This window comes from Gorilla gorilla, chromosome 7 (assembly GCF_029281585.2).
Source record: "Gorilla gorilla gorilla isolate KB3781 chromosome 7, NHGRI_mGorGor1-v2.1_pri, whole genome shotgun sequence".
NCBI lineage: Eukaryota > Metazoa > Chordata > Mammalia > Primates > Hominidae > Gorilla > Gorilla gorilla.
Genome location: NC_073231.2, coordinates 24,473,410 through 24,486,923, shown reverse-complemented (window position 1 = coordinate 24,486,923; position 13,514 = coordinate 24,473,410). Strand labels below are relative to the sequence as shown.

Here is a 13,514-nt window from a genome sequence, read left to right as displayed (position 1 = left end):
GCCACTAAATACACTGTGTGCCTGGAATATTCATTATCTCATTTAATTTTCACTGCAGTCCTGCGGGGTATGTATAATTATTAGATGAGGAGAGTTAAGTACTTTAGCCAGGCTACAAAACCGAGGGGCAGGGATTTGAGATCCGCTTAGTAAGGTTCTGGACCCTGGCTCTGTCCATGTTATTCTGCTACCTTTGAACATAGAAACACTGTTTCTTCTGCGTAGAATATTCCTGCCTGGTCTCTCTGCCTTCTCCACTTAACTGGCTCCCACTTTTTTTTTTTTTTTTTTTTTTTTTTTGAGACGGAGTCTTGCTCTGTCGCCCAGGCTGGAGTGCAGTGGTGCAATCTTGGCTCACCGCAACCTCCATCTCCTGGGTTCAAGCAGTTCTCCTGCCTCAGCCTCACAAGTAGCTGGGACTATAGGCGCCTGCCACCACGCCTGGCTAATTTTTTGTATTTTTAGTAGAGATGGGGTTTTGTCATGCTGGTCAGGCTGGTCTTGAACTCCTGACCTCAAGTGATCTGCTGGCCTCAGCCTCCCAAAGTGCTGGGATTACAGGCAGGAGCCACCACACCCAGCCCCACTGTGGGTTTTAACCATAGGGATCAACTTCTCCAAGAAAGTTTCCTCTGTTTTTCCTCAATTCTGAGTCAGGTACCTTCCTCGGAGTCCCTGCCATCATACCAGTATATTATGGCATTTACTCACTGGCTCCTGAGGAGTCTACAAAACTGCTAGAAGCAGAGATTGCATCATGAGTTCCCAGCTCAAAATACAGTGTTGGCGGCGGGGCGCTGTGGCTCACGCTTTAATCCCAGCACTTTGGGAGGCTGAGGCGGGTGGATCACGAGGTCAGGAGATCGAGACCATCCTGGCTAACGCGATGAAACACCGTCTCTACTAAAAATACAAAAAATTAGCCGGGCGTCGTGGCGGGCACCTGTAGTCCCAGCTACTCGGGAGGCTGAGGCAGGAGAATGGTGTGAACCCAGGAGGGGGAGCTTGCAGTGAGCCGAGATCGCATCACTGCACTCCAGTCTGGGCAACAGAGAGAGACTCCATCTCAAAAAAGAAAAAAAAAAGAATACAGTGTTGGCTTTCAGTAGATACTATGAGTATGCCCTTAGTAAATGCTTGTTTAATACAGTAAGGGGAAAGATGAAAGCTCTCAGAGAACTTTGGCATGGAGCACTGTTCCCAACAGTGGATTTCTGCATGGGTGCCCTTTGCTAGTGTGGCCACTGACTTTCCTTCCTCTGTTACTGGGCCAGCTCCTTCAAGGCCTCTCCCTAGATGGGGCCATCTCAGGCCCCACCAACAGTTCGGGAGTCCGAGGGAACCCTCGCCCCCACCCACTCTATCTCCAGGTCAATCAACCCACAAGCACAGTTATGGAAGGGGACCATTCTAGGTGTGACCTAGGCCTGGGGTTTTAAAATCCTGCACTTTGAGCCGCCACATGGTTCCAGGGCAATGATGAGATGTTTCTGGGATTTTGCCAACAAAGAAGTATCCAACTACCTGGGGAATCTTGAGGTGATTTACATATTAGCTCTTTGAGTTTGCTGTTGAATAGATCTTTGTGCTGCTACAGTTTGAAGCCTGAAATGGACACTCCTAGGCTTGCAGTTGAGAGTGTGAATTGCAACCATGTTTGGGGAGGTAATCTGGCCATGATTTCTCCGAGGCCACGCAGTCAAGTGATTCTCCTTCCATCTCCTTTCCATCGCCCTGTTATTTCTCATATCGGAATTACTACCTGTGTTCTCGGGGCTCCATGGCGATTTAAGTTTTCCTTTTAAAGATCATTGATCAAGTTTGAAAAACTCTGCATTTCACTATTTATTAAAGGTCTTATCCGTGTGAGGTGCCAGAGAGTGGGGAATAACAGCAAAAAAGACGAAATAATGCTTTGAGACTAAAATTTGTGATGACTGTTGGGAAGAAGAACTGGCACACCTGAACCAATGACAAGTAAGTTGAAAACTGGATTGTATTAGGTTGGTGCAAAAGTAATTGTGGTTTTTGCAATGAAAATACTAACTTTGAATACAGCAGTTTCTCAGCAGGAGGCAGGTGAGCCAGAACCTTCCTTACCAGGGAGGAGGTGGCTGTGAACTGAACCTTGAAGTTGAACCTGAGGAGGGTATGAAGGGAGTCAGCGAAGCAGGAGCCAAGTTCATGGCTCCAAGATGCAAGCTGAGAGCTGAGGAGACAGGGCTCTCTCTTCCAAGAACCTTAGCCAGAGCCTGTTGCCTCCTTATGCTGGGTTTGGCCAGCCACCCAGACCAAACAGAGGTGGTGCATAAAAAATGGGAGGTTTTCAACCTCTCACCTCTCACCACTGCCTCCAGCCAGTGTGCAGATTAGCCTCCAGATCCCCTCCTCCCAGGGTTGGAGAAGTTGATGGGGATGTGTCAGCTACAGTCGAGCATAGCTGGTGAGCTTACGGCTAGTTAGCTCCTTTTGCCATTTGGCAAAGCCCTCTGTTTTCCTGCAGTTTTCATCCTGTGTCTCTCACACTGGTTTTTGTTTGTTTTTTAGAGACAAGATCTTGCTGTTTCTCTCAGGATGGAGTGCAGTGATGTGATCACGGCTCAGCTTACTGCAATCTTGACCTCCTAAGCTCAAGTGATCCCCAGTCCTCCCTCCTCAGACTCCCAAGTAGATGGGACCACAAGTGCATACCAACACACCTGGCTAATTGTTTTTAATTTTTATAGAAATAAGGTCTCGCTATGTCGCTCAGGCTGGTCTTGAACCCCTGGCCTCAAGTGATCCTCCCACTTTGGCTTCCCAGAGTGTTGGGATTCTAGGTGTGAGCCACCGCACCCAGCCTCGCACTGTTGCTTCCTTCTGGACACTGACTTCCACCATCCCTAGACTTCCTTGATGATGATTTCAATAGCGCTTTTTATTTGTACAGGACTTTACACTTTAAAAAGTGGAATAAAATTATTATTATTATTATTGACACCTCACAACAACTCTGTGAGAATATTCCCTCTGCCATTTGGCAGATGAGGAAACCAAGTGCGCCTTTGAAAGTTGAAGGAGGGCTGGGCACGGCGGCTCATGCCTGTAATCCTAGCACTTTGGGAGACTGAGGTGGGCTTATCATCTGAGGTCAGGAGTTCAAGACCAGCCTGGCCACCATGATGAAGCCCTGTCTCTACTAAAACTACAAAAATGAGCCAGGTGTGGTGGTGCACGCCTGTAGTTCCAGCTACTTGGGAGGCTGAGACAGGAGAATCTCTTGAACCCGGGAGATGGAGGTTGCAGTGAGTGGAGATCACACTGCTGCACTCCAGGCTGGGTGACAGAGTGAGACTTTGTCTCAAAAAATAAATAAAAAATAAAAAAAAGAAAGGTGAAAGAGTTTACACAAGATTTTTAAGAGGAATGCTGAGATTTGAACACCAGCTGTTCTGATTCCCAGTGTTGGGCTGTAACTACCAAGTCATTGGGGTTCACTAATTAAATGGATTTAGGCTCATCGAATTGTTGGCAAGTGTTTAATATGCAGGAAAAAGAGATTTTTAAAATTATAAGAATGCAGTTACTTTTGTATTTATTGTAATTCAAGCATGATGAGGGCATTCGAATCTTCCTCAGTTTTTCTGTGCTCACTTCACCCCCCATCTCCCTTTTCCCTAAGTGCTTGTGATGCATATATGTTAAGCTCAATAAACAATAAACTAGGGCCTGGCGTGATGGCTCATGCCTGTAATCCCAGCAATTTAGGAGGCCAAGGTGAGCCGATCACCAGAGGTCAGGAGTTCCAGACAAGCCTGGTCAACATGGCGAAATCCCATCTCTATTAAAAATACAAAAAATTAGCTGGGCATGGTGGTGCACGCCTGTAGTCCCAGCTACTCAGGAGGCTGAGGCAGGAGAATTGCTTGAACCCGGGAGGCGGAGGTTATAGTGAGCTGAGATCGCGCCACTGCACTGCAACCTGGGCTAAAAAGCGAGACTCTGTCTCAAAAACAAACAAACAAACAAACACAATAAACTAGGATGTAGCTAGGATAATGGAATGTCTACTTGGCATTTGCTTTAGAGAATGAAATTTATTATATGTCAGTTCTTTCTTTATAGCTTGTCAATTCAAAAGGTTTAGTCCACTCCATGTTGAAATTAGAGCAAATGTTGCCTCCACAGAAATTGAATTAATGACATTTCATTGGAATACCAACCTTAATTGCATAATGTATTTCAGTGTTTCCACCTTGTCCGTGAGCAAGTACGTTCTGAACTAAAATGGGATAGCAGTCTCTTCACTGGTAGCTCAAGCAATTTGTGGAAACCAGACTTCAGGGGCAATCACACATGGAGGCTGCCCCCAGGGGAGAAGAGAATTGGATGGAGCATCGTGGGAAGGAGGGGAGCGAAGGGAGGCGGAAGACGGAGACAGAAGACAAGCAGAGAGGGAATGTGTGTGTTAGCTAACAGCTAAAGCTAATTGATCTAATCAATCCAGCAGAGAGGTGATTTTTCTTACTAAGTGACAGGCCAAATCGGTGTCTGAACAGATGTGATGTGGGTTGTGTCCAGCACCTGGAACAAAGACAGCAAAGAGCTGCCCCATGGAGATCGCCAATAGATGTGCTTCATGTCAGTTAATCATTGTGGGAGAAGATAGGGCTGCCTTCAGGCCAGTGCCAGAGCACATGCACACACACATGCACACACGCACACGTACACACGTACACACGTACACACACACACACATGCATCCATTTCATTCATCCACTCTCATTGTCTCTCCCTCTGAGACGTGCTTTCTTGTGATACCCAAACTCACAAGCCCAAGTACATCACATTACACAAATCTTCAGAGACTCCCAAGATGTCAGGACCCGGGAGATCCACACCTCTGCCTACCTGGGCTGGCCAATCTGTGGCATGGTCTGAGGTGAGCTCAGACAGCCCCTCCCCGATGCCATACCTGGGGCAGTCTTTAGGTGGCCACGAACCCATCAGAGTTACAGATCCTCTGGAGGAAGAGGATGGGCCAGTCTAGGTGAGACTTTCAGCCTAAGGGGGGTACAAGAACAGGGGCCCCTCAAGGAGGTTGAAAGTGGAGGTGAGATGGAGTTGGGAGTGGGCATTGTTCTCAAACCCTCCCATTCCTGTGCATGAATCTGACCTCACGGAATAACCTCTCAGGTGGCTGAGACCATCCCTGCCCAAGGCATCAGGGCAGGGCTGTGCACTTGGCTCCCTGGCCTTGTTGGCTTGGGGGGCATTTTCACTCTTCTTGCTGCTGCAGAGCCATTTGCTGCTAAATCACCCTCCTCTTGGCACCCTGGACTGCTAAATTGGTCTCAACTTGCTGTACTTCCACCCACCACCTTAGTCATTATTCGCTGGCAGCATTCAGAGTGTGGGTGTAAGGCAGCCGAACATTATATTCCTGCTGTAAAGAGAGAGAATTGAGTATAGACATGCAAGGAGAGGGGAGAGAGGGAAAGAGGGAAGACAGCGTGAAGGAGGCAGGGAAACAAGGCCTGGGGTTTGCCAGCACCTTTCCCTGGTGACCCCAGTGACACTGGATTGGGGGGGCATTATAGGTGAGTGGATCCTGGCTCAGTGGGAGGAGACAGAGGGGTCCACCTGCTACTGAGTGTCTTCCCACCCCTGGTCTGGAGGCAGGAAAGGACATTAGCCACGGGAAGAGAAGGGTTCTGCCCTCTGTGAACTCCCTGTTCCTTGAATTCTACAGTGTATAACGTACTTGTCACTCCCATTTGAGCACTTGTTCCCATGTATTCATATTTAGCTTTTTATCTCTATCCTCCCTCCCAGCATAGGTTATAAGCCCCTTGAAAGAGAATGTGTGTCCCACATCTGATATATAGCACCAGGCCCTAGGAATGGTCTAGGGCTCGGTCCCAAATGGCAGAGATGGATGGCGCTAAGGCCCACAGTGCTTCTTTCTACCCAGCCACTTCAGATCTCTCTGTGCCACTCAAGGGCCATAGAAATTGGAAAGCCAGGCAAGCAAGAGGAGATGGAATCACAAGGGAATCTACAGGGCTTGGTCTGCAATCTCAGTGGGAAACTCCAGGGAGGGAAAGGGTTACACTGCAGAACAGACCAGCCAGGAAAGCAGAAACTTAAGAGACCTATGGTCCTTGTGCAGAAGGCTGGGGGTGATCTCCACCTGGCACATGGGTTCTCCTGATAGCTCATCCATTGCCCAATGCCCAGGCATGGTGCCGGGGCTGGCAGGAGGTAGGAAGCAGAATTGGTTCTCACATCGGGCAGCAGTGACAGCGTCAGGCAGGGCAGACTGACCTTGACAGGAAGCTCCCTGAGTCACTGATAACATTTGTTTGGGCACCCAGGGAGAGGTTAGAAAGGGAACTCATGCCATCCCAAGCCGGCTTGAGACCTGTTGGGGCCCCCAACCCAGGCTCCTTGCCTCCCACACTCTGCTTGGGGGAGATAATAGGAAAATGCCAAGAACAGAAGCCTCCCTAGCTAGGGAGGCAGGGAGACCCTTGTGGGATATGGGGATGAGCCCTGAGGCTGCCCTTGACCTTCCAGAGAGGCAGCCCCATGCCTGGTGTCTGTAGGTACCTGTGTGGGGTCTGCCCTCCCCTCTGTCTCCCATGGTCATCCCCAGCAGAGGTCCAGAAGGACAATCTACACACTCAGGGTAGCTTCCCTTATTTATTGCAACCTTCAGACACTCCAGCTTCAGCTCTTCCCTGCTCCCCGCCACCCTCAAAGGGCATTTCCACAGTGCAAGGAGAGGAGGGAGGGAAGCATGTACTGGACAGCGCACACATCTTGAGGAGACAGCCTCCCCCTCCTTGCCTATCAAATTCCCCCAGCCCCAACGCCTCCGTGGCGCCAGCAGACAAACCACACTGCAGGCAGGTGGGGAAAACGAGAGGAGCCAGGCGGAGCCCCCAGCCTCCACCTGCACTGTAAAGCGAGCCGGCCCCTGAAGGAGGCCTGGGAAGGACTCCCCAGCTGCCTTCGGCTCCTCCCCTTGCCAGGCCCGCAGCTGGCCCTGCTCAAAGGCTGTGCAGCCGGCTGGTGGCTGGTGGGGCAGGTGTGGGCAGGATGCGTGGCTATTCCCAAGACAGGATTTCTTCATCTATCAAACTAGAAGCACCAGGCATTTGGCTTCTCTGGGCTTCCACCAGTACCTCGGACATCTGTTGACTTAAAAACTTTTTCTTGATGTTGGACTTACTTCTATACTAGAGCCGCAGACAGGACCTCCAACTCTAGGGTCCTAAGATTTGTCAGGACACAAAAGAGCCTGTGCTGAAAAAACTTCAGATACTCCACATGCAAACACAACACCTCAGGGTTGAAAGGATGCTTAAAAACCACTCTATCCATATCCTCTCCCTGTCTCCCCTACACACACACAAATACTCACTGCCAAGAACTTTTATTTCACACCCCAGGAACCCAGTTGTTTCCATTTTCTTTTTTCTTTTTATTTTATTTATTTATTATTGTTATTTGTTTTTTTGAGGCAGAGTCATGCTCTGTTGTCCAGGCTGGAGTGCAGTGGTGCAATCCCTGCTTACTGCAGCCTTGAACTCCTGGACTCCCACATCAGCCTCCCTGGTAGCTGGGACCACAGGTGGGTATCACCATACCTGGCCCATTTTTAAAATTTTTTCTAGAGATGAGGTTTTGCTACATTACCCAGGCTGGTTTTGAACTCCTGGCTTCAAGAAATCTCCCCAGTTCAACCTCCCAAAGTGCTGGGATTATAGGCGTGAGCTACTGTGCTCCATCTCTTTCTATTTCAGCTCCATCCTTTGAAAGTCACAGAAGGCTAGGTTCATGTCCAGCCCTGTGCTATGCTCAGGTGCAAGATGAGCAACCACAGACCCTGCCACAACGAGTCACTTGTCTGGTATTGGGGGTGAGACAAAACATCCAGAAAAACATCATTCTACAAAACAGAATCAGCACCGAGTCTTCATGGAAGATACAGAGCTGGAGAAGAGCCCCGAGGGCTGGGTGTGATTTCCAGGCAGACGAAGTGGAGGGGTGGCCAAGATAGGGAAGAGCAGGTGGTGGGGAAAGAAACCTTTCTAGAAAGGCACGTTGGAGTCAGATTGAGGAGGCGCTTGCACACCCACCTTGCATACTCAGCTGGGGAGAGTGCATGCTATTTGGTAGACAGCAGGGAACCATTGAAGTCAGAGGCAGAGGGGCGTCCTAGAGCAGACCCTGGTTTTAGAAAGTGAATCTAGCAATGGAATATAGAATAGATTCAAGGGTGGAGAGACTTCTTTCTAGAAATACCATTATTAGAATACCTATCTTCATCTCGTATCTCCTAGTTGATAGCACAGTTTCCCAGAGACCTCTTGTAGCCGGGGAATATTTGGGGTGACCGAGGCTTCAAAGAGAGAGAAGTTCCTAATCCAAGGTCAAGATGCTGGGTCCAGGATTATTTATTTAATGGGACACATGGATAATACCTCCCTGCTTTGGACCTGAAAGAAATCACAGACGGCTTTTATTTTTTACGTAGATGAAGACATAGAGGCCCAGAGAGGGGAAGGGACTTTCTCAGGGTCCCATGGCTGAGGGACATGGCAGAGCCAGGTTCGATGGTCCACATCAGGGCTCTTTCTACTAACGTGCTGTGGGGCCGGTGGATGAGGACTCAAGAGCCAGCAGAATTCATCAGACCCTCAGACCTCAGTGGTAGGCAGGTTTGCCCCAGGGGGCATACAAGAACACAGCAGTAGAGAGACGCTTTCAGTCCTGGTGGCTTTTTCTCCCTACCCCAATCAAAGGGGCCCCTGGACTTTTGTGACAGCTGATACAACGCTCTGTATTTTTCTCACCACTCTTCTGTCTTGTTTCTCTGAGTGCTTGAGGCATCTTATTTCCGTCTGTTCCTCTGCCTTTTCTGTCCTAAGGGTTCTGTGACAGCAAAGGCTGTGCTGGTCGCAGTTGCTAACAGTCGGTACTTTCAAAACTGAAAAGCGAGTTCTCTGCCTCTCTCATATGTGCACAGCTTAAGCCAAACCCAAACAAAATGGAAGGGTTGCTGGGTGCCAGTCAGCAGGGCTAGCTACCCATAGAGCGACACTACATAGGGAGAGATTTCCAGACAGGAGGCAGATATGTGTCCTGATGCCAGGTGGGATGTCAGTGACAGGGCAGAAGAGGTGGGACATCCCTCAATCTCAGACACACTGGGTGCCAGGGGTTCCTTTGCCTACTGACATGAAACTCTCAGAACAGCATCTCCCACCTTCCTCTGGAAGATTCCTCAGCCTGGTACCTGCTCAGGCGTTTTCATCTTGCCTTCTAAAAACCTGGCAAGCCAAGGGAGGGGACAAAGCTGTAGCAGTGTCCCATGAGGTTTCCAGAGAGGGGACCCCTGGAGGCAGGGCCTTCCTCAGGAAACACCTCCACCCAGGTCAGGCTTCCCTGGTCTCCCAGAGGAACTCACCCTCACCTGGCTGGCAGTCTCAGAAGCAGGTGGAGAGAGCAGGTAAGTTCTAAAGACAAGGCATGAGGTTTTTCCTGTGTGTTGATCCTGAGCCCAAGTTTGGGGAATGGACAGTGGCAAAAAAAAAAAACATGATTTTGGAAATCAGATAGATCAGTGTTCAGATCCTAGCTCTGCTACCTGTTAGCTGTGTGACATCAGGCAAGTCACTTGGCCTCTCTGAGCCTCAATTTTCTCATTTGTAAAATGTGTTACAAATAGGTAATTGGTGCCGTGAAGAAAAGTCAGCATGGGGACAAAAGGTCTCTCAGCAAGGCAATCTTTACTTTCTGCAGAAAGGGTGCTCAATCGCAGATGGAACAATGGCGAGAGAGATCCTGGCTCTGCTACCTGTTAGCTATGTGACATCAGGCAAGTCACTTGGCCTCTCTGAGCCTCAATTTTCTCATTTGTAAAATGTGTTGTGCCTCATATAGAATTTTTATGAAAATTATATGGCCAGTAGAAGTAAAAGCACATGAAGCATAGTAGAAGCTCAGTTAATGTTAGTCTCACCCTCTTCCCCTCAGTTCCAAAGGGAGGAAACCAGGCATGAGACTGAGTTGCCTGTGTGGGAGGGTCATGAGTGCTTGGTAGAGGCAGGTGTCCAGGGGGTCAGGGAGGGACAACTTTAGGGTCAGGTTGTGCTGCCTAAGGAGCTACCTCCTTACCCTCTTATCTGCTTACCCTGGCAAAGGGAGACGGTTTAACTGGAAACAGTATGGGAAGGAGTCGTTGGTACCTTGATCACTCTGGATCTCCATCTATGTGGTCAATCTGACTACGTTAAAATAGATTGAAAGCCTATCAAGTTATGTAGAATGGGCGGCTGTGATACCATTCAGTGTCCTGAGGTCAGGACTCAGTGCTGAAAGTGGGTGTCGTGCTCAGATTGGCTTATGCCAGATGTGGTGCAGGAGTGGAGGAGCTGAGGGGAGAAGGCTGGGAGGCCATCCAAGTCAGCTGGGCTTCTGTCCTCCCTCGGGAAGGACCCCACAATACCATCTCAAGCCCATGCATGGGACAGACTTTAGGGGAGGGAGATTTCTCCCCAAGGTCAGTGGCTGGACAGAAGTGGGGTTATTCTCCTTTCCTTTCTTCCTTCCTCCTTCCTCCTGCTTCAAAGCCAAAGTCTTTTGCATCTGGATCATTTTCTGGATTATGTAGCACGTAAGGTCAGGAAAGGGAGAGAAAGAAAAACAAATAAAATGAAACTTCTCTCTTAGTTCAGTTTATGGGGGTTGTACACGTGGGAGAGGACATACATCCGGCTGAGTCTCACATAGGAAAATGCAGAAGTCAAGTTAAAGAGTCTAATTCTGCACTGGAAAATTGGAGAAATAGTTATTCTGCCTAAACGGCATTAAACAAGATGGGGGCAGCCTGGGTGGGCTGAGAAGAAGATGCTGGTGTTTTGGACACACATTCCCTACCAGGAACACATATACGAGTCCTCCTACGTGAAACAGGCAGGCTGGCATTTAATGATTTAATGTACCTTCCAGGAGAGCTCTGCATTGCCTTCCTTCTCCTCTTTGTCTTTTTCTTTCTTTAAGTGGAGGAAACTTTTCCCTGTTAATGGTGTGGCCCAGACAGCTGAGACACACAGCTATTAGGGCTCAGATCTGATGTTAAAACCTGCATCGTCAAAAGTCCAGCAATTTCTCCATTCCCCCACCCAAGTCCTAAGCAGGCCCGACCCTGCTTAGCTTCCGAGATGAGATGACATCCGGCGTGTTCAGGGTGGTAGGGCCATAGACAGTTTCTCCATTCTAACTTGTTGGTGTCTGCAGTGGAGAAGGCAGTGTCTCCACCAACACAGGGCTCGCATGGCTTGTAGGAATGCCCAGGAGAGGGGATGCTGAGTTTGTTATTTGTGTCAGTTCAGTTGAGAGCTGTCTGGTTCTAGGACCAGGAGTGCTCCAGGAGATATCAAAGAGCTGCCTCGAACCAGGTAGCCATGGGACTTCCCCCCAGGCAGTCTCGGCCCTCCCTCTCGAAATTACGCAGTGGTGGGAACCTCCCACCTGTGGGATTGAGACACTGAGTTCAAAGGGCTGCCCTCTGCACAGTCCCAGGAACAGCTATTAAACTCCCACTTGACCTTGCTTCGGGGAGTCAGGAGCTGATGAGAGATGGGGAGCTTGTTAAACTCAGGCAGCCTGGAATTAGCCTCAGTCGCATTGGCATAAAATGCTTTTAGGGAAGCCTGCCAAGAGTTGAAAATCATGGTGCTGCGATAGGGTCCCTGCTTAATAAGCCTCCACCCAGGAGGGTCTTAGGGAGGTACCAGAACAGGAGACAAGAGGAAATGGCCACACAAACCCAGAGCCCTCCCTGCTTTCCTGCCAGCAGCTGAGAACTGTGCTCCATGGCCTGACCCCGGAGCAGTTGAGGGACCAGGAGGTGGGTGGGGATCTTCTGGCAGCTGCCAATTGTGGATGTGGTTTAATTGCAGTGCTGGTCTCAGGGTCTTGCCCAGACCTGAGCTTCTGAGGGAGCAGGACAGAACTCTGCAGGAGGAAGTGGCAGGAGGACCCCCACGATCAGCCGCTTGTCTGCCTGGCCCACTTCTAAGGATCAGGGAAGGCTCAGCCTTTGCAGGCAAACCTGTTACATCCATACCCAATGATAGAAGGATGCCTCCAGAGGGGAGGGTCTGTCCTCAGGAAATTTTTCATCTGTTAGTTAGATCGGTGACTTCCAAGCACTTTAAGAGCAATTCCTGCAAACAATTGATACATGATTACAAATCTGTTTTCCTAAATCTAATCTCTAAAGGCCCCAAATGGAATTGCTGTGAGTTCTTTAGATAAGCAGCCAGAAGAAATAGAGCCCATGGCCCTGTGAAGTTGGAAACAAATGTAAAAAGAGTTTCAGCCCAAGCAATCCCACTGTGTCTTAAGTCACCAAGTCCCATATGTCTAAAAAAAAAAAAAAAAAAAAAAAAAACCAGCTGCTATTTTTAAGCTCTTAATTATATCCTTCTTTTACAAATAAAATTTTACTCAATACTTACCAAAACCCTATGAGGTGGGTACTACCCATAGCTCCAGTTTACAGACAAGGAAATGGAAGTAGTGGCCCAAGACTTGGGGGAAGAGGATTAAATGAAGGGATTATCTGAACCCAGAGGGGAGGGTTGGAAGACGCAGGGGAGGCAGAGGAGGGGCAGGTTGGGGGCAGAGTTGGGGTGAGTTCTAGAGGAGCAGGGGAGCTGTGGGGAGAGGGGTGCCAGGGGCCCCAGTGGTGGGAGAGCCATGTGCTCGATGCCTGTGCATGTGTATTGCTAGACTGCTGTTGACCGCAACCTAGGTTTGAAGCCAGGTACTGCCACTGGCCAGATATAAAACCTGAGGCATCATTTTTTTGCATCCATCAGTTGGGGTAGTAACAGTGCACCCTCTTGGGGTTGGGGTGAGGCATGCACCAGATCATGTGTGTGTCGTACATCGTCCCATACCTAGTGCACAGGACACACGCAGTGAATGGAAGCCCAAGAGGAAGCTGTGTCCTCCCCGCCCTGGACTGGGCACTGCTGTTTCCACTTGCGCATCGCCTCTGGCCAGAGGTGATGGCAAGGGAGGGAGGCTGTCTCCAGGCAGCTTCTCCTGAGCAGTGGCCACCCACTTCCTGAGACGTGGGATGCTGGCAGTCAGCCTTTGCAGAGGCTCCTGACAACATCCAGGTCTTGATTCTGCAGCGAGGCGGTGATTTCAGAATCCCCCAGCTGTGTGGGGGAGGGAGGGAGACAGTGGGAAGACAAGCTCTGCTCGGCTGAGCTGACAATACCAGGAAAGCATCACTCCTCTTTGAGAAGGAGAAGGAGCTTGTAAGGCTGAGACGGAGCAGGAGACAGGATTGCATCTGGGGCAGGGAGAGGCAGGAGGTGGGGGCTGGGCAGACCCACAGTCGGGATTCCCCATCCCCAGCAAAGGTGTGGAGGACCCCACCCTCTGCTTGGGGGTGGCCCATCTGCAGGTGAGCTGGCCTAGGGAAGGGGAAGAAGCCAGGCAGC

General features: G+C 49.7%; 1 protein-coding gene across 2 annotated transcripts in view; it reads left to right on the top strand.

Moving 5' to 3' along the window:
- Positions 1 to 13,514, top strand: part of LZTS1 (leucine zipper tumor suppressor 1) — a 57,796-nt gene that overhangs the window by 2,554 nt on the left and 41,728 nt on the right. Inside the window, exon 2 of one of the 2 annotated variants that reach the window (XM_055349101.2) lies at positions 1,855 to 1,977. The exons of the other annotated variant lie outside the window; for it this stretch is intronic. The gene's annotated coding sequence lies outside the window, so the exon portion shown is untranslated. The remainder of the gene's footprint in view (positions 1 to 1,854; positions 1,978 to 13,514) is intronic. 2 annotated transcript variants of the gene reach the window in all.